Source organism: Ambystoma mexicanum, assembly GCF_040938575.1.
Source record: "Ambystoma mexicanum isolate Mex_15411 chromosome 12 unlocalized genomic scaffold, UKY_AmexF1_1 Mex_chr12_unloc.1, whole genome shotgun sequence".
NCBI lineage: Eukaryota > Metazoa > Chordata > Amphibia > Caudata > Ambystomatidae > Ambystoma > Ambystoma mexicanum.
Window position 1 is genome coordinate 6975208 of NW_027182322.1, and position 20775 is coordinate 6995982.

A 20775-nucleotide genomic window follows, 5' to 3' on the forward strand; every position below is an offset into this window, starting at 1 on the left:
CTTTCATTTGGATTCTGACTTGATTATTGAGATCTTAAATAAGTGACTGGGGATCAGGTGTCCACTTATTCTCATGGATAACATCACAACCAACCTTTAATTCAAACATGAGTCATGACATCACAGATGGAGCACAGCTTATGATAGAGGTGGAACGTCACTTTGTAGCAGCCCAAGTAGCTCGCCGTGATCGTATAGTGGTTAGTACTCTGCGTTGTGGCCGCAGCAACCTCGGTCCGAATCCGAGTCACGGCATTGCGGTGAGGCAATGTCACGGCAGTTGGGCAGATATTTTAGAATTTCCATTAATACATTGGCAATCTCTGTGGAGGACTGAAACAATTCGATATGTCCTGTTACTGTTATGAACCTTTTGTTTCTTTAATGCTCTTTGCACACTTTTTCATCGGGTGACTGTAATGTATTTCAACCAAATCTAATTAAGAGCGCATTATGCGGTGACATTTGCAGTACATGAAACATTATAACACTGCCATTTACGTCAATAACCACTAGCTTGATTAAGACATATGTATTGCAGCGACAGTATTTCCCAGTTACAAATGGGAATAAAAACAACATCCGCGAGGGATTGAACGAACGACATTTAACTGATGTTGCCAATGGAGCGCGTTACAGAGAGCGCGAGGTCCCGCCTTTACAGTCACACGCTGATGATAATACAGATGTTTAAATAAACAGGCATATCTGTGGACTTGTGGTCTTTCTACATTGGGACTCATAGTCTAGTCCTAGGCTATTGTAGGCACTGGCGTATCTTTTAGAGGAATGAGTGGCATTCTGTAGTCGCTTGAAAGGACCTTTCAAGTCAATCTGATCTGTATTGTCCTGTGAAAAAAAAGCGTTCTTAGACACAGTGAGGAGTTTTTGGGGATAATGGGAAAATCATTTCCAACTAAATGACAGGAATTTCTTAGTCCAATCATGAGGTGTGCTAGGCTTTTTTATACTGTGGCGGAAAGAGAGAGAGTATAACAGTCATTATAAATAAAGGGCCAAGGAAGTGACAGTTTATGGAAGGAACAATTTGCACATAGTTTTAGAATGTGGTCAGGAGGAGGACAATGTGCTTACACATATGAAACATTAGAAGGTAGACATTATGGAAGCACATATATTTCTTTATTTTTATTGTATTTGGGGAGAGGGGGTTAATATAGCACGTCCAATGTGGAAAAGTGCTTTCCATAGCACCTTGCAGGTGGGCGACATCTAGAGCTATGCAGTAGCCACCCATGCCCCAGACGTCAAAGAGAACAAGAAGTTACACATGTTGGAAGTGAGGGTGAGACATTGAGGAGATATGATCCCCGTATGAAGCCGAGAGAAGGAGGAGGCGTGAACGTGCATCCATGTATGCAGGCGAGAAGGGAAGGAGCATTGGTCATGCATCCCTGCATGAGGGTGAGACAGGGAGGAGATATGATCCCCGTATGAAGCCGAGAGAAGGAGGAGGCGTGAACGTGCATCCATGTATGCGGGCGAGACAGGAAGGAGCGTTGGTCATGCATCCCTGCATGAGGGTGAGACAGGGAGGAGATATGATCCCCGTATGAAGCCGAGAGAAGGAGGAGGCGTGAACGTGCATCCATGTATGCAGGCGAGAAGGGAAGGAGCATTGGTCATGCATCCCTGCATGAGGGTGAGACAGGGAGGAGATATGATCCCCGTATGAAGCCGAGAGAAGGAGGAGGCGTGAACGTGCATCCATGTATGCGGGCGAGACAGGAAGGAGCATTGGTCATGCATCCCTGCATGAGGGTGAGACAGGGAGGAGATATGATCCCCGTATGAAGCCGAGAGAAGGAGGAGGCGTGAACATGCATCCATGTATGCGGGCGAGACGGGAAGGAGCATTGGTCATGCATCCCTTCCTGAGGGTGAGACAGGGAGGAGATAAAATCCCCGTATGAAGCCAAGAGAACGAGGAGACATGAACGTGCATCCATGTATGCGGGCGAGAAGGGAAGGAGCATTGGTCATGCATCCCTGCATGAGGGTGAGACAGGGAGGAGATAAAATCCCTGTATGAAGCCAAGAGAACGAGGCGGCATGAACATGCATCCTTGTATTCAGGTGTGACATGGAGTCATCATGAACATGCATCCCTTTATAAGGACATAACATGGAGGACGCATGAACATGAATGCGTGAATTTTATGGTGGTGGCCTTCGGGTGATTTGGCACGTGCAATCGGTGAAGAGCACTTCTCCTGCGCAAAAAAATAAATGTACTATTAGCACCCCGGAGGGAGCCTCTGCACTTCTTATAGGGAGAAAACTCTGCAATGGAAGGGGACAGGGTCAATAACAGCTGTAAACTCTCACAAGACCATCACTGCTCTCACACTTTCCTGCTCTCAGGCTGGCGGGCCATTATCGGCCCTGGCTGCCGCACCATTGCCAGGTTTGTGTAACTATATTGTTTCTAATTGGCTCCACTTTGATGACTTTCATTTGGATTCTGACTTGATTATTGAGATCTTAAATAAGTGACTGGGGATCAGGTGTCCACTTATTCTCATGGATACCATCACAACCAACCTTTAATTCAAACATGAGTCATGACATCACAGATGGAGTACAGCTTATGATAGAGGTGAAACGTCATATTGTAGCAGCCCAAGTAGCTCGCCGTGATCGTATAGTGGTTAGTACTCTGCTTTCTGGCCACCTCGATTCGAATCCGAGTCACGGCATTGCGGTGAGGCAGTTGGGCAGATATTTTAGAATTTCCATTAATACATTGGCAATCTCTGTGGAGGACTGAAACAATTCGATATGTCCTGTTACTGTTATGAACCTTTTGTTTCTTTAATGCTCTTTGCACACTTTTTCATCGGGTGACTGTAATGTATTTCAACCAAATCTAATTAAGAGCGCATTATGTGGTGACATTTGCAGTACATGAAACATTATAACACTGCCATTTACGTCAATAACCACTAGCTTGATTAAGACATATGTATTGCAGCGACAGTATTTCCCAGTTACAAATGGGAATAAAAACAACATCCGCGAGGGATTGAACGAACGCCATTTAACTGATGTTGCCAATGGAGCGCGTTACAGAGAGCGCGAGGTCCCTCCTTTACAGTCACACGGTGATGATAATACAGATGTTTAAATAAACAGGCATATCTGTGGACTTGTGGTCTTTCTACATTGGGACTCATAGTCTAGTCCTAGGCTATTGTAGGCACTGGCGTATCTTTTAGTGGAATGAGAGGCATTCTGTAGTCGCGTGAAAGGACCTTTCAAGTCAATCTGGTCTGTATTGTCCTGTGAAAAAAAGCGTTCTTAGACACAGTGAGGAGTTTTTGGGGATAATGGGAAAATCATTTCCAACTAAATGACAGGAATTTCTTAGTCCAATCATGAGGTGTGCTAGGCTTTTTTATACTGTGGCGGAAAGAGAGAGAGTATAACAGTCATTATAAATAAATGCCAAGGAAGTGACAGTTTATGGAAGGAACAATTTGCACATAGTTTTAGAATGTGGTCAGGAGGAGGACAATGTGCTTACACATATGAAACATTAGAAGGTAGACATTATGGAAGCACATATATTTCTTTATTTTTATTGTATTTGGGGAGAGGGGGTTAATATAGCACGTCCAATGTGGAAAAGTGCTTTCCATAGCACCTTGCAGGTGGGCGACATCTAGAGCTGTGCAGTAGCCACCCATGCCCCAGACGTCAAAGAGAACAAGAAGTTACACATGTTGGAAGTGAGGGTGAGACATTGAGGAGATATGATCCGCGTATGAAGCAGAGAGAAGGAGGAGGCGTGAACGTGCATCCATGTATGCAGGCGAGAAGGGAAGGAGCATTGGTCATGCATCCCTGCATGAGGGTGAGACAGGGAGGAGATATGATCCCCGTATGAAGCCGAGAGAAGGAGGAGGCGTGAACGTGCATCCATGTATGCGGGCGAGACAGGAAGGAGCGTTGGTCATGCATCCCTGCATGAGGGTGAGACAGGGAGGAGAAATGATCCCTGTATGAAGCCGAGAGAAGGAGGAGGCGTGAACGTGCATCCATGTATGCAGGCGAGAAGGGAAGGAGCATTGGTCATGCATCCCTGCATGAGGGTGAGACAGGGAGGAGATATGATCCCCGTATGAAGCCGAGAGAAGGAGGAGGCGTGAACGTGCATCCATGTATGCAGGCGAGAAGGGAACGAGCATTGGTCATGCATCCCTGCATGAGGGTGAGACAGGGAGGAGATATGATCCCCGTATGAAGCCGAGAGAAGGAGGAGGCGTGAACGTGCATCCATGTATGCGGGCGAGACAGGAAGGAGCGTTGGTCATGCATCCCTGCATGAGGGTGAGACAGGGAGGAGATATGATCCCCGTATGAAGCCGAGAGAAGGAGGAGGCGTGAACGTGCATCCATGTATGCAGGCGAGAAGGGAAGGAGCATTGGTCATGCATCCCTGCATGAGGGTGAGACAGGGAGGAGATATGATCCCCGTATGAAGCCGAGAGAAGGAGGAGGCGTGAACGTCCATCCATGTATGCAGGCGAGACAGGAAGGAACATTGGTCATGCATCCCTGCATGAGGGTGAGACAGGGAGGAGATATGATCCCCGTATGAAGCCGAGAGAAGGAGGAGGCGTGAACGTGCATCCATGTATGCGGGCGAGACGGGAAGGAGCATTGGTCATGCATCCCTTCCTGAGGGTGAGACAGGGAGGAGATAAAATCCCAGTATGAAGCCGAGAGAACGAGGAGACATGAACGTGCATCCATGTATGCGGGCGAGAAGGGAAGGAGCATTGGTCATGCATCCCTGCATGAGGGTGAGACAGGGAGGAGATAAAATCCCTGTATGAAGCCAAGAGAACGAGGTGGCATGATCATGCATCCTTGTATGCAGGTGTGACATGGAGTCATCATGAACATGCATCCCTTTATAAGGACATAACATGGAGGACGCATGAACATGAATGCCTGAATTTTATGGTGGTGGCCTTCGGGTGATTTGGCACGTGCAATTGGTGAAGAGCACTTCTCCTGCGCAAAAAAATAAATTTACTATTAGCACCCCGGAGGGAGCCTCTGCACTTCTTATAGGGAGAAAACTCTGCAATGGAAGGGGACAGGGTCAATAACAGCTGTAAACTCTCACAAGACCATCACTGCTCTCACACTTTCCTGCTCTCAGGCTGGCGGGCCATTATCGGCCCTGGCTGCCGCACCATTGCCAGGTTTGTGTAACTATATTATTTCTAATTGGCTCCACTTTGATGACTTTCATTTGGATTCTGACTTGATTATTGAGATCTTAAATAAGTGACTGGGGATCAGGTGTCCACTTATTCTCATGGATAACATCACAACCAACCTTTAATTCAAACATGAGTCATGACATCACAGATGGAGTACAGCTTATGATAGAGGTGGAACGTCACATTGTAGCAGCCCAAGTAGCTCGCCGTGATCGTATAGTGGTTAGTACTCTGCGTTGTGGCTGCAGCAACCTCTGTTCGAATCCGAGTCACGGCATTGCGGTGAGGCAATGTCACGGCAGTTGGGCAGATATTTTAGAATTTCCATTAATACATTGGCAATCTCTGTGGAGGACTGAAACAATTCGATATGTCCTATTACTGTTATGAACCTTTTGTTTCTTTAATGCTCTTTGCACACTTTTTCATCGGGTGACTGTAATGTATTTCAACCAAATCTAATTAAGAGCGCATTATGTGGTGACATTTGCAGTACATGAAACATTATAACACTGCCATTTACGTCAATAACCACTAGTTTGATTAAGACATATGTATTGCAGCGACAGTATTTCCCAGTTACAAATGGGAATAAAAACAACATCCGCGAGGGATTGAACAAACAACATTTAACTGATGTTGCCAATGGAGCGCGTTACAGAGAGCGCGAGGTCCCGCCTTTACAGTCACACGCTGATGATAATACAGATGTTTAAATAAACAGGCATATCTGTGGACTTGTGGTCTTTCTACATTGGGACTCATAGTCTAGTCCTAGGCTATTGTAGGCACTGGCGTATCTTTTAGTGGAATGAGAGGCATTCTGTAGTCGCGTGAAAGGACCTTTCAAGTCAATCTGATCTGTATTGTCCTGTGAAAAAAAGCGTTCTTAGACACAGTGAGGAGTTTTTGGGGATAATGGGAAAATCATTTCCAACTAAATGACAGGAATTTCTTAGTCCAATCATGAGGTGTGCTAGGCTTTTTTATACTGTGGCGGAAAGAGAGAGAGTATAACAGTCATTATAAATAAAGGGCCAAGGAAGTGACAGTTTATGGAAGGAACAATTTGCACATAGTTTTAGAATGTGGTCAGGAGGAGGACAATGTGCTTACACATATGAAACATTAGAAGGTAGACATTATGGAAGCACATATATTTCTTTATTTTTATTGTATTTGGGGAGAGGGGGTTAATATAGCACGTCCAATGTGGAAAAGTGCTTTCCATAGCACCTTGCAGGTGGGCGACATCTAGAGCTGTGCAGTAGCCACCCATGCCCCAGACGTCAAAGAGAACAAGAAGTTACACATGTTGGAAGTGAGGGTGAGACATTGAGGAGATATGATCCCCGTATGAAGCCGAGAGAAGGAGGAGGCGTGAACGTGCATCCATGTATGCAGGCGAGAAGGGAAGGAGCATTGGTCATGCATCCCTGCATGAGGGTGAGACAGGGAGGAGATATGATCCCCGTATGAAGCCGAGAGAAGGAGGAGGCGTGAACGTGCATCCATGTATGCGGGCAAGACAGGAAGGAGCGTTGGTCATGCATCCCTGCATGAGGGTGAGACAGGGAGGAGATATGATCCCCGTATGAAGCCGAGAGAAGGAGGAGGCGTGAACGTGCATCCATGTATGCAGGCGAGAAGGGAAGGAGCATTGGTCATGCATCCCTGCATGAGGGTGAGACAGGGAGGAGATATGATCCCCGTATGAAGCCGAGAGAAGGAGGAGGCGTGAACGTGCATCCATGTATGCGGGCGAGACAGGAAGGAGCATTGGTCATGCATCCCTGCATGAGGGTGAGACAGGGAGGAGATATGATCCCCGTATGAAGCCGAGAGAAGGAGGAGGCGTGAACGTGCATCCATGTATGCGGGCGAGACGGGAAGGAGCATTGGTCATGCATCCCTTCCTGAGGGTGAGACAGGGAGGAGATAAAATCCCCGTATGAAGCCAAGAGAACGAGGAGACATGAACGTGCATCCATGTATGCGGGCGAGAAGGGAAGGAGCATTGGTCATGCATCCCTGCATGAGGGTGAGACAGGGAGGAGATAAAATCCCTGTATGAAGCCAAGAGAACGAGGCGGCATGAACATGCATCCTTGTATTCAGGTGTGACATGGAGTCATCATGAACATGCATCCCTTTATAAGGACATAACATGGAGGACGCATGAATATGAATGCCTGAATTTTATGGTGGTGGCCTTCGGGTGATTTGGCACGTGCAATCGGTGAAGAGCACTTCTCCTGCGCAAAAAAATAAATGTACTATTAGCACCCCGGAGGGAGCCTCTGCACTTCTTATAGGGAGAAAACTCTGCAATGGAAGGGGACAGGGTCAATAACAGCTGTAAACTCTCACAAGACCATCACTGCTCTCACACTTTCCTGCTCTCAGGCTGGCGGGCCATTATCGGCCCTGGCTGCCGCACCATTGCCAGGTTTGTGTAACTATATTGTTTCTAATTGGCTCCACTTTGATGACTTTCATTTGGATTCTGACTTGATTATTGAGATCTTAAATAAGTGACTGGGGATCAGGTGTCCACTTATTCTCATGGATACCATCACAACCAACCTTTAATTCAAACATGAGTCATGACATCACAGATGGAGTACAGCTTATGATAGAGGTGAAACGTCATATTGTAGCTGCCCAAGTAGCTCGCCGTGATCGTATAGTGGTTAGTACTCTGCGTTGTGGCCGCAGCAACCTCGATTCGAATCCGAGTCATGGCATTGCGGTGAGGCAATGTCACGGCAGTTGGGCAGATATTTTAGAATTTCCATTAATACATTGGCAATCTCTGTGGAGGACTGAAACAATTCGATATGTCCTGTTACTGTTATGAACCTTTTGTTTCTTTAATGCTCTTTGCACACTTTTTCATCGGGTGACTGTAATGTATTTCAACCAAATCTAATTAAGAGCGCATTATGTGGTGACATTTGCAGTACATGAAACATTATAACACTGCCATTTACGTCAATAACCACTAGCTTGATTAAGACATATGTATTGCAGCGACAGTATTTCCCAGTTACAAATGGGAATAAAAACAACATCCGCGAGGGATTGAACGAACGCCATTTAACTGATGTTGCCAATGGAGCGCGTTACAGAGAGCGCGAGGTCCCTCCTTTACAGTCACACGGTGATGATAATACAGATGTTTAAATAAACAGGCATATCTGTGGACTTGTGGTCTTTCTACATTGGGACTCATAGTCTAGTCCCAGGCTATTGTAGGCACTGGCGTATCTTTTAGTGGAATGAGAGGCATTCTGTAGTCGCGTGAAAGGACCTTTCAAGTCAATCTGATCTGTATTGTCCTGTGAAAAAAAGCGTTCTTAGACACAGTGAGGAGTTTTTGGGGATAATGGGAAAATCATTTCCAACTAAATGACAGGAATTTCTTAGTCCAATCATGAGGTGTGCTAGGCTTTTTTATACTGTGGCGGAAAGAGAGAGAGTATAACAGTCATTATAAATAAAGGGCCAAGGAAGTGACAGTTTATGGAAGGAACAATTTGCACATAGTTTTAGAATGTGGTCAGGAGGAGGACAATGTGCTTACACATATGAAACATTAGAAGGTAGACATTATGGAAGCACATATATTTCTTTATTTTTATTGTATTTGGGGAGAGGGGGTTAATATAGCACGTCCAATGTGGAAAAGTGCTTTCCATAGCACCTTGCAGGTGGGCGACATCTAGAGCTGTGCAGTAGCCACCCATGCCCCAGACGTCAAAGAGAACAATAAGTTACACATGTTGGAAGTGAGGGTGAGACATTGAGGAGATATGATCCCCGTATGAAGCCGAGAGAAGGAGGAGGCGTGAACGTGCATCCATGTATGCAGGCAAGAAGGGAAGGAGCGTTGGTCATGCATCCCTGCATGAGGGTGAGACAGGGAGGAGATATGATCCCCGTATGAAGCCGAGAGAAGGAGGAGGCGTGAACGTGCATCCATGTATGCGGGCGAGACAGGAAGGAGCGTTGGTCATGCATCCCTGCATGAGGGTGAGACAGGGAGGAGATATGATCCCCGTATGAAGCCGAGAGAAGTCGGAGGCGTGAACGTGCATCCATGTATGCAGGCGAGAAGGGAAGGAGCATTGGTCATGCATCCCTGCATGAGGGTGAGACAGGGAGGAGATATGATCCCCGTATGAAGCCGAGAGAAGGAGGAGGCGTGAACGTGCATCCATGTATGCGGGCGAGACAGGAAGTAGCATTGGTCATGCATCCCTGCATGAGGATGAGACAGGGAGGAGATATGATCCCCGTATGAAGCCGAGAGAAGGAGGAGGCGTGAACGTGCATCCATGTATGCGGGCGAGACGGGAAGGAGCATTAGTCATGCATCCCTTCCTGAGGGTGAGACAGGGAGGAGATAAAATCCCCGTATGAAGCCCAGAGAACGAGGAGACATGAACGTGCATCCATGTATGCGGGCGAGAAGGGAAGGAGCATTGGTCATGCATCCCTGCATGAGGGTGAGACAGGGAGGAGATAAAATCCCTGTATGAAGCCAAGAGAACGAGGCGGCATGAACATGCATCCTTGTATTCAGGTGTGACATGGAGTCATCATGAGCATGCATCCCTTTATAAGGACATAACATGGAGGACGCATGAACATGAATGCCTGAATTTTATGGTGGTGGCCTTCGGGTGATTTGGCACGTGCAATCGGTGAAGAGCACTTCTCCTGCGCAAAAAAATAAATGTACTATTAGCACCCCGGAGGGAGCCTCTGCACTTCTTATAGGGAGAAAACTCTGCAATGGAAGGGGACAGGGTCAATAACAGCTGTAAACTCTCACAAGACCATCACTGCTCTCACACTTTCCTGCTCTCAGGCTGGCGGGCCATTATCGGCCCTGGCTGCCGCACCATTGCCAGGTTTGTGTAACTATATTGTTTCTAATTGGCTCCACTTTGATGACTTTCATTTGGATTCTGACTTGATTATTGAGATCTTAAATAAGTGACTGGGGATCAGGTGTCCACTTATTCTCATGGATAACATCACAACCAACCTTTAATTCAAACATGAGTCATGACATCACAGATGGAGTACAGCTTATGATAGAGGTGGAACGTCACATTGCAGCAGCCCAAGTAGCTCGCCGTGATCGTATAGTGGTTAGTACTCTGCGTTGTGGCCGCAGCAACCTCGGTTGGAATCCGAGTCACGGCATTGCGGTGAGGCAATGTCACGGCAGTTGGGCAGATATTTTAGAATTTCCATTAATACATTGGCAATCTCTGTGGAGGACTGAAACAATTCGATATGTCCTGTTACTGTTATGAACCTTTTGTTTCTTTAATGCTCTTTGCACACTTTTTCATCGGGTGACTGTAATGTATTTCAACCAAATCTAATTAAGAGCGCATTATGTGGTGACATTTGCAGTACATGAAACATTATAACACTGCCATTTACGTCAATAACCACTAGCTTGATTAAGACATATGTATTGCAGCGAGAGTATTTCCCAGTTACAAATGGGAATAAAAACAACATCCGCGAGGGATTGAACGAACGACATTTAACTGATGTTGCCAATGGAGCGCGTTACAGAGAGCGCGAGGTCCCGCCTTTACAGTCACACGCTGATGATAATACAGATGTTTAAATAAACAGGCATATCTGTGGACTTGTGGTCTTTCTACATTGGGACTCATAGTCTAGTCCTAGGCTATTGTAGGCACTGGCGTATCTTTTAGTGGAATGAGAGGCATTCTGTAGTCGCGTGAAAGGACCTTTCAAGTCAATCTGATCTGTATTGTCCTGTGAAAAAAAGCGTTCTTAGACACAGTGAGGAGTTTTTGGGGATAATGGGAAAATAATTTCCAACTAAATGACAGGAATTTCTTAGTCCAATCATGAGGTGTGCTAGGCTTTTTTATACTGTGGCGGAAAGAGAGAGAGTATAACAGTCATTATAAATAAAGGGCCAAGGAAGTGACAGTTTATGGAAGGAACAATTTGCACATAGTTTTAGAATGTGGTCAGGAGGAGGACAATGTGCTTACACATATGAAACATTAGAAGGTAGACATTATGGAAGCACATATATTTCTTTATTTTTATTGTATTTGGGGAGAGGGGGTTAATATAGCACGTCCAATGTGGAAAAGTTATTTCCATAGCACCTTGCAGGTGCGCGACATCTAGAGCTGTGCAGTAGCCACCCATGCCCCAGACGTCAAAGAGAACAAGAAGTTACACATGTTGGAAGTGAGGGTGAGACATTGAGGAGATATGATCCCCGTATGAAGCCGAGAGAAGGAGGAGGCGTGAACGTGCATCCATGTATGCAGGCGAGAAGGGAAGGAGCATTGGTCATGCATCCCTGCATGAGGCTGAGACAGGGAGGAGATATGATCCCCGTATGAAGCCGAGAGAAGGAGGAGGCGTGAACGTGCATCCATGTATGCGGGCGAGACAGGAAGGAGCGTTGGTCATGCATCCCTGCATGAGGGTGAGACAGGGAGGAGATATGATCCCCGTATGAAGCCGAGAGAAGGAGGAGGCGTGAACGTGCATCCATGTATGCAGGCGAGAAGGGAAGGAGCATTGGTCATGCATCCCTGCATGAGGGTGAGACAGGGAGGAGATATGATCCCCGTATGAAGCCGAGAGAAGGAGGAGGCGTGAACGTGCATCCATGTATGCGGGCGAGACGGGAAGGAGCATTGGTCATGCATCCCTTCCTGAGGGTGAGACAGGGAGGAGATAAAATCCCAGTATGAAGCCGAGAGAACGAGGAGACATGAACGTGCATCCATGTATGCGGGCGAGAAGGGAAGGAGCATTGGTCATGCATCCCTGCATGAGGGTGAGACAGGGAGGAGATAAAATCCCTGTATGAAGCCAAGAGAACGAGGTGGCATGAACATGCATCCTTGTATGCAGGTGTGACATGGAGTCATCATGAACATGCATCCCTTTATAAGGACATAACATGGAGGACGCATGAACATGAATGCCTGATTTTATGGTGGTGGCCTTCGGGTGATTTGGCATGTGCAATCGGTGAAGAGCACTTCTCCTGCGCAAAAAAATAAATGTACTATTAGCACCCCGGAGGGAGCCTCTGCACTTCTTATAGGGAGAAAACTCTGCAATGGAAGGGGACAGGGTCAATAACAGCTGTAAACTCTCACAATACCATCACTGCTCTCACACTTTCCTGCTCTCAGGCTGGCGGGCCATTATCGGCCCTGGCTGCCGCACCATTGCCAGGTTTGTGTAACTATATTATTTCTAATTGGCTCCACTTTGATGACTTTCATTTGGATTCTGACTTGATTATTGAGATCTTAAATAAGTGACTGGGGATCAGGTGTCCACTTATTCTCATGGATAACATCACAACCAACCTTTAATTCAAACATGAGTCACGACATCACAGATGGAGTACAGCTTATGACAGAGGTGGAACGTCACATTGTAGCAGCCCAAGTAGCTCGCGTGATTGTATAGTGGTTAGTACTCTGCGTTGTGTTCGCAGCAACCTCGGTTCGAATCCGAGTCACGGCATTGCGGTGAGGCAATGTCACGGCAGTTGGGCAGATATTTTAGAATTTCCATTAATACATTGGCAATCTCTGTGGAGGACTGAAACAATTCGATATGTCCTGTTACTGTTATGAACCTTTTGTTTCTTTAATGCTCTTTGCACACTTTTTCATCGGGTGACTGTAATGTATTTCAACCAAATCTAATTAAGAGCGCATTATGCGGTGACATTTGCAGTACATGAAACATTATAACACTGCCATTTACGTCAATAACCACTAGCTTGATTAAGACATATGTATTGCAGCGACAGTATTTCCCAGTTACAAATGGGAATAAAAACAACATCCGCGAGAGATTGAACGAACGACATTTAACTGATGTTGCCAATGGAGCGCGTTACAGAGAGCGCGAGGTCCCGCCTTTACAGTCACACGCTGATGATAATACAGATGTTTAAATAAACAGGCATATCTGTGGACTTGTGGTCTTTCTACATTGGGACTCATAGTCTAGTCCTAGGCTATTGTAGGCACTGGCGTATCTTTTAGTGGAATGAGAGGCATTCTGTAGTCGCTTGAAAGGACCTTTCAAGTCAATCTGATCTGTATTGTCCTGTGAAAAAAAAGCGTTCTTAGACACAGTGAGGAGTTTTTGGGGATAATGGGAAAATCATTTCCAACTAAATGACAGGAATTTCTTAGTCCAATCATGAGGTGTGCTAGGCTTTTTTATACTGTGGCGGAAAGAGAGAGAGTATAACAGTCATTATAAATAAAGGGCCAAGGAAGGGACAGTTTATGGAAGGAACAATTTGCACATAGTTTTAGAATGTGGTCAGGAGGAGGACAATGTGCTTACACATATGAAACATTAGAAGGTAGACATTATGGAAGCACATATATTTCTTTATTTTTATTGTATTTGGGGAGAGGGGGTTAATATAGCACGTCCAATGTGGAAAAGTGCTTTCCATAGCACCTTGCAGGTGGGCGACATCTAGAGCTATGCAGTAGCCACCCATGCCCCAGACGTCAAAGAGAACAAGAAGTTACACATGTTGGAAGTGAGGGTGAGACATTGAGGAGATATGATCCCCGTATGAAGCCGAGGGAAGGAGGAGGCGTGAACGTGCATCCATGTATGCAGGCAAGAAGGGAAGGAGCATTGGTCATGCATCCCTGCATGAGGGTGAGACAGGGAGGAGATATGATCCCCGTATGAAGCCGAGAGAAGGAGGAGGCGTGAACGTGCATCCATGTATGCGGGCGAGACAGGAAGGAGCGTTGGTCATGCATCCCTGCATGAGGGTGAGACAGGGAGGAGATATGATCCCCGTATGAAGCCGAGAGAAGGAGGAGGCGTGAACGTGCATCCATGTATGCAGGCGAGAAGGGAAGGAGCATTGGTCATGCATCCCTGCATGAGGGTGAGACAGGGAGGAGATATGATCCCCGTATGAAGCCGAGAGAAGGAGGAGGCGTGAACGTGCATCCATGTATGCGGGCGAGACAGGAAGGAGCATTGGTCATGCATCCCTGCATGAGGGTGAGACAGGGAGGAGATATGATCCCCGTATGAAGCCGAGAGAAGGAGGAGGCGTGAACGTGCATCCATGTATGCGGGCGAGACGGGAAGGAGCATTGGTCATGCATCCCTTCCTGAGGGTGAGACAGGGAGGAGATAAAATCCCAGTATGAAGCCGAGAGAACGAGGTGGCATGAACATGCATCCTTGTATGCAGGTGTGACATGGAGTCATCATGAGCATGCATCCCTTTATAAGGACATAACATGGAGGACGCATGAACATGAATGCCTGAATTTTATGGTGGTGGCCTTCGGGTGATTTGGCACGTGCAATCGGTGAAGAGCACTTCTCCTGCGCAAAAAAATAAATGTACTATTAGCACCCCGGAGGGAGCCTCTGCACTTCTTATAGGGAGAAAACTCTGCAATGGAAGGGGACAGGGTCAATAACAGCTGTAAACTCTCACAAGACCATCACTGCTCTCACACTTTCCTGCTCTCAGGCTGGCGGGCCATTATCGGCCCTGGCTGCCGCACCATTGCCAGGTTTGTGTAACTATATTATTTCTAATTGGCTCCACTTTGATGACTTTCATTTGGATTCTGACTTGATTATTGAGATCTTAAATAAGTGACTGGGGATCAGGTGTCCACTTATTCTCATGGATAACATCACAACCAACCTTTAATTCAAACATGAGTCATGACATCACAGATGGAGTACAGCTTATGATAGAGGTGGAACGTCACATTGTAGCAGCCCAAGTAGCTCGCCGTGATCGATTGTAGCAGTCCAAGTAGCTCGCCGTGATCGTAGTACTTTGCGTTGTGGCCGCAGCAACCTCGGTTCGAATCCGAGTCACGACATTGCGGTGAGGCAATGTCACGGCAGTTGGGCAGATATTTTAGAATTTCCATTAATACATTGGCAATCTCTGTGGAGGACTGAAACAATTCGATATGTCCTGTTACTGTTATGAACCTTTTGTTTCTTTAATGCTCTTTGCACACTTTTTCATCGGGTGACTGTAATGTATTTCAACCAAATCTAATTAAGAGCGCATTATGTGGTGACATTTGCAGTACATGAAACATTATAACACTGCCATTTACGTCAATAACCACTAGCTTGATTAAGACATATGTATTGCAGCGACAGTATTTCCCAGTTACAAATGGGAATAAAAACAACATCCGCGAGGGATTGAACGAACGACATTTAACTGATGTTGCCAATGGAGCGCGTTACAGAGAGCTTGAGGTCCCGCCTTTACAGTCACACGCTGATGATAATACAGATGTTTAAATAAACAGGCATATCTGTGGACTTGTGGTCTTTCTACATTGGGACTCATAGTCTAGTCCTAGGCTATTGTAGGCACTGGCGTATCTTTTAGTGGAATGAGAGGCATTCTGTAGTCGCGTGAAAGGACCTTTCAAGTCAATCTGATCTGTATTGTCCTGTGAAAAAAAGCGTTCTTAGACACAGTGAGGAGTTTTTGGGGATAATGGGAAAATCATTTCCAACTAAATGACAGGAATTTCTTAGTCCAATCATGAGGTGTGCTAGGCTTTTTTATACTGTGGCGGAAAGAGAGAGAGTATAACAGTCATTATAAATAAAGGGCCAAGGAAGTGACAGTTTATGGAAGGAACAATTTGCACATAGTTTTAGAATGTGGTCAGGAGGAGGACAATGTGCTTACACATATGAAACATTAGAAGGTAGACATTATGGAAGCACATATATTTCTTTATTTTTATTGTATTTGGGGAGAGGGGGTTAATATAGCACGTCCAATGTGGAAAAGTGCTTTCCATAGCACCTTGCAGGTGGGCGACATCTAGAGCTGTGCAGTAGCCACCCATGCCCCAGACGTCAAAGAGAACAAGAAGTTACACATGTTGGAAGTGAGGGTGAGACATTGAGGAGATATGATCCCGGTATGAAGCCGAGAGAAGGAGGAGGCGTGAACGTGCATCCATGTATGCAGGCGAGAAGGGAAGGAGCATTGGTCATGCATCCCTGCATGAGGCTGAGACAGGGAGGAGATATGATCCCCGTATGAAGCCGAGAGAAGGAGGAGGCGTGAACGTGCATCCATGTATGCGGGCGAGACAGGAAGGAGCGTTGGTCATGCATCCCTGCATGAGGGTGAGACAGGGAGGAGATATGATCCCTGTATGAAGCCGAGAGAAAGAGGAGGCGTGAACGTGCATCCATGTATGCAGGCGAGAAGGGAAGGAGCATTGGTCATGCATCCCTGCATGAGGGTGAGACAGGGAGGAGATATGATCCCCGTATGAAGCCGAGAGAAGGAGGAGGCGTGAACGTGCATCCATGTATGCGGGCTAGACAGGAAGGAGCATTGGTCATGCATCCCTGCATGAGGGTGAGACAGGGAGGAGATATGATCCCCGTATGAAGCCGAGAGAAGGAGGAGGCGTGAACGTGCATCCATGTATGCGGGCGAGACGGGAAGGAGCATTGGTCATGCATCCCTTCCTGAGGGTGAGACAGGGAGGAGATAAAATCCCAGTATGAAGCCGAGAGAACGAGGAGACATGAACGTGCATCCATGTATGCGGGCGAGAAGGGAAGGAGCATTGGTCATGCATCCCTGCATGAGGGTGAGACAGGGAGGAGATAAAATCCCTGTATGAAGCCCAGAGAACGAGGTGGCATGAACATGCATCCTTGTATGCAGGTGTGACATGGAGTCATCATGAACAGGCATCCCTTTATAAGGACATAACATGGAGGACGCATGAACATGAATGCCTGAATTTTATGGTGGTGGCCTTCGGGTGATTTGGCACGTGCAATCGGTGAAGAGCACTTCTCCTGCGCAAAAAAATAAATGTACTATTAGCACCCCGGAGGGAGCCTCTGCACTTCTTATAGGGAGAAAACTCTGCAATGGAAGGGGACAGGGTCAATAACAGCTGTAAACTCTCACAAGACCATCACTGCTCTCACACTTTCCTGCTCTCAGGCTGGCGGGCCATTATCGGCCCTGGCTGCCGCACCATTGCCAGGTTTGTGTAACTATATTATTTCTAATTGGCTCCACTTTGATGACTTTCATTTGGATTCTGACTTGATTATTGAGATCTTAAATAAGTGACTGGGGATCAGGTGTCCACTTATTCTCATGGATAACATCACAACCAACCTTTAATTCAAACATGAGTCATGACATCACAGATGGAGTACAGCTTATGATAGAGGTGGAACGTCACATTGTAGCAGCCCAAGTAGCTCGCCGTGATCGATTGTAGCAGCCCAAGTAGCTCGCCGTGATCGTATAGTGGTTAGTACTCTGCGTTGTGGCCGCAGCAACCTCGGTTCGAATCCGAGTCACGGCATTGCGGTGAGGCAATGTCACGGCAGTTGGGCAGATATTTTAGAATTTCCATTAATACATTGGCAATCTCTGTGGAGGACTGAAACAATTCGATATGTCCTGTTACTGTTATGAACCTTTTGTTTCTTTAATGCTCTTTGCACACTTTTTCATCGGGTGACTGTAATGTATTTCAACCAAATCTAATTAAGAGCGCATTATGTGGTGACATTTGCAGTACATGAAACATTATAACACTGCCATTTACGTCAATAACCACTAGCTTGATTAAGACATATGTATTGCAGCGACAGTATTTCCCAGTTACAAATGGGAATAAAAACAACATCCGCGAGGGATTGAACCAACAACATTTAACTGATGTTGCCAATGGAGCGCGTTACAGAGAGCGCGAGGTCCCGCCTTTACAGTCACACGCTGATGATAATACAGATGTTTAAATAAACAGGAATATCTGTGGACTTGTGGTCTTTCTACATTGGGACTCATAGTCTAGTCCTAGGCTATTGTAGGCACTGGCGTATCTTTTAGTGGAATGAGAGGCATTCTGTAGTCGCGTGAAAGGACCTTTCAAGTCAATCTGATCTGTATTGTCCTGTGAAAAAAAGCGTTCTTAGACACAGTGAGGAGTTTTTGGGGATAATGGGAAAATCATTTCCAACTAAATGACAGGAATTTCTTAGTCCAATCATGAGGTGTGCTAGGCTTTTTTATACTGTGGCGGAAAGAGAGAGAGTATAACAGTCATTATAAATAAAGGGCCAAGGAAGTGACAGTTTATGGAAGGAACAATTTGCACATAGTTTTAGAATGTGGTCAGGAGGAGGACAATGTGCTTACACATATGAAACATTAGAAGGTAGACATTATGGAAGCACATATATTTCTTTATTTTTATTGTATTTGGGGAGAGGGGGTTAATATAGCACGTCCAATGTGGAAAAGTGCTTTCCATAGCACCTTGCAGGTGGGCGACATCTAGAGCTGTGCAGTAGCCACCCATGCCCCAGACGTCAAAGAGAACAAGAAGTTACACATGTTGGAAGTGAGGGTGAGACATTGAGGAGATATGATCCCCGTATGAAGCCGAGAGAAGGAGGAGGCGTGAACGTGCATCCATGTATGCAGGCGAGAAGGGAAGGAGCATTGGTCATGCATCCCTACATGAGGGTGAGACAGGGAGGAGATATGATCCCCGTATGAAGCCGAGAGAAGGAGGAGGCGTGAACGTGCATCCATGTATGCGGGCGAGACAGGAAGGAGCGTTGGTCATGCATCCCTGCATGAGGGTGAGACAGGGAGGAGATATGATACCCGTATGAAGCCGAGAGAAGGAGGAGGCGTGAACGTGCATCTATGTATGCAGGCGAGAAGGGAAGGAGCATTGGTCATGCATCCCTGCATGAGGGTGAGACAGGGAGGAGATATGATCCCCGTATGAAGCCGAGAGAAGGAGGAGGCGTGAACGTGCATCCATGTATGCGGGCGAGACAGGAAGGAGCATTGGTCAAGCATCCCTGCATGAGGGTGAGACAGGGAGGAGATATGATCCCCGTATGAAGCCGAGAGAAGGAGGAGGCGTGAACGTGCATCCATGTATGCGGGCGAGACGGGAAGGAGCATTGGTCATGCATCCCTTCCTGAGGGTGAGACAGGGAGGAGATAAAATCCCAGTATGAAGCCGAGAGAACGAGGAGACATGAACGTGCATCCATGTATGCGGGCGAGAAGGGAAGGAGCATTGGTCATGCATCCCTGCATGAGGGTGAGACAGGGAGGAGATAAAATCCCTGTATGAAGCCAAGAGAACGAGGTGGCATGAACATGCATCCTTGTATGCAGGTGTGACATGGAGTCATCATGAACATGCATCCCTTTATAAGGACATAACATGGAGGACGCATGAACATGAATGCCTGAATTTTATGGTGGTGGCCTTCGGGTGATTTGGCACGTGCAATCGGTGAAGAGCACTTCTCCTGCGCAAAAAAATAAATGTACTATTAGCACCCCGGAGGGAGCCTCTGCACTTCTTATAGGGAGAAAACTCTGCAATGGAAGGGGACAGGGTCAATAACAGCTGTAAACTCTCACAAGACCATCACTGCTCTCACACTTTCCTGCTCTCAGGCTGGCGGGCCATTATCGGCCCTGGCTGCCGCACCATTGCCAGGTTTGTGTAACTATATTGTTTCTAATTGGCTCCACTTTGATGACTTTCATTTGGATTCTGACTTGATTATTGAGATCTTAAATAAGTGACTGGGGATCAGGTGTCCACTTATTCTCATGGATAACATCACAACCAACCTTTAATTCAAACATGAGTCATGACATCACAGATGGAGTACAGCTTATGATAGAGGTGGAACGTCACATTGTAGCAGCCCAAGTAGCTCGCCGTGATCGTATAGTGGTTAGTACTCTGCGTTGTGGCCGCAGCAACCTCGGTTCGAATCCGAGTCACGGCATTGCGGTGAGGCAATGTCACGGCAGTTGGGCAGATATTTTAGAATTTCCATTAATACATTGGCAATCTCTGTGGAGGACTGAAACAATTCGATATGTCCTGTTACTGTTATGAACCTTTTGTTTCTTTAATGCTCTTTGCACACTTTTTCATCGGGTGACTGTAATGTATTTCAACCAAATCTAATTAAGAGCGCATTATGTGGTGACATTTACAGTACATGAAACATTATAACACTGCCATTTACGTCAATAACCACTAGCTTGATTAAGACATATGTATTGCAGCGACAGTATTTCCCAGTTACAAATGGGAATAAAAACAACATCCGCGAGGGATTGAACGAACGACATTTAACTGATGTTGCCAATGGAGCGCGTTACAGAGAGCGCGAGGTCCCGCCTTTACAGTCACACGCTGATGATAATACAGATGTTTAAATAAACAGGCATATCTGTGGACTTGTGGTCTTTCTACATTGGGACTCATAGTCTAGTCCTAGGCTATTGTAGGCACTGGCGTATCTTTTAGTGGAATGAGAGGCATTCTGTAGTCGCGTGAAAGGACCTTTCAAGTCAATCTGATCTGTATTGTCCTGTGAAAAA

The 20775-nt window shown here is 46.4% G+C and overlaps 2 non-coding genes across 2 annotated transcripts; both read left to right on the forward strand.

Moving 5' to 3' along the window:
• The first annotated feature begins 17629 nt into the window (after positions 1 to 17629).
• On the forward strand, positions 17630 to 17701 carry TRNAH-GUG (transfer RNA histidin (anticodon GUG)). Its single transcript has one exon. It is a non-coding gene; the product is annotated as a tRNA-His (tRNA).
• A 2398-nt stretch (positions 17702 to 20099) lies between these two features.
• Positions 20100 to 20171, forward strand: TRNAH-GUG (transfer RNA histidin (anticodon GUG)). Its single transcript has one exon. It is a non-coding gene; the product is annotated as a tRNA-His (tRNA).
• The last annotated feature ends 604 nt before the right edge of the window (positions 20172 to 20775 follow it).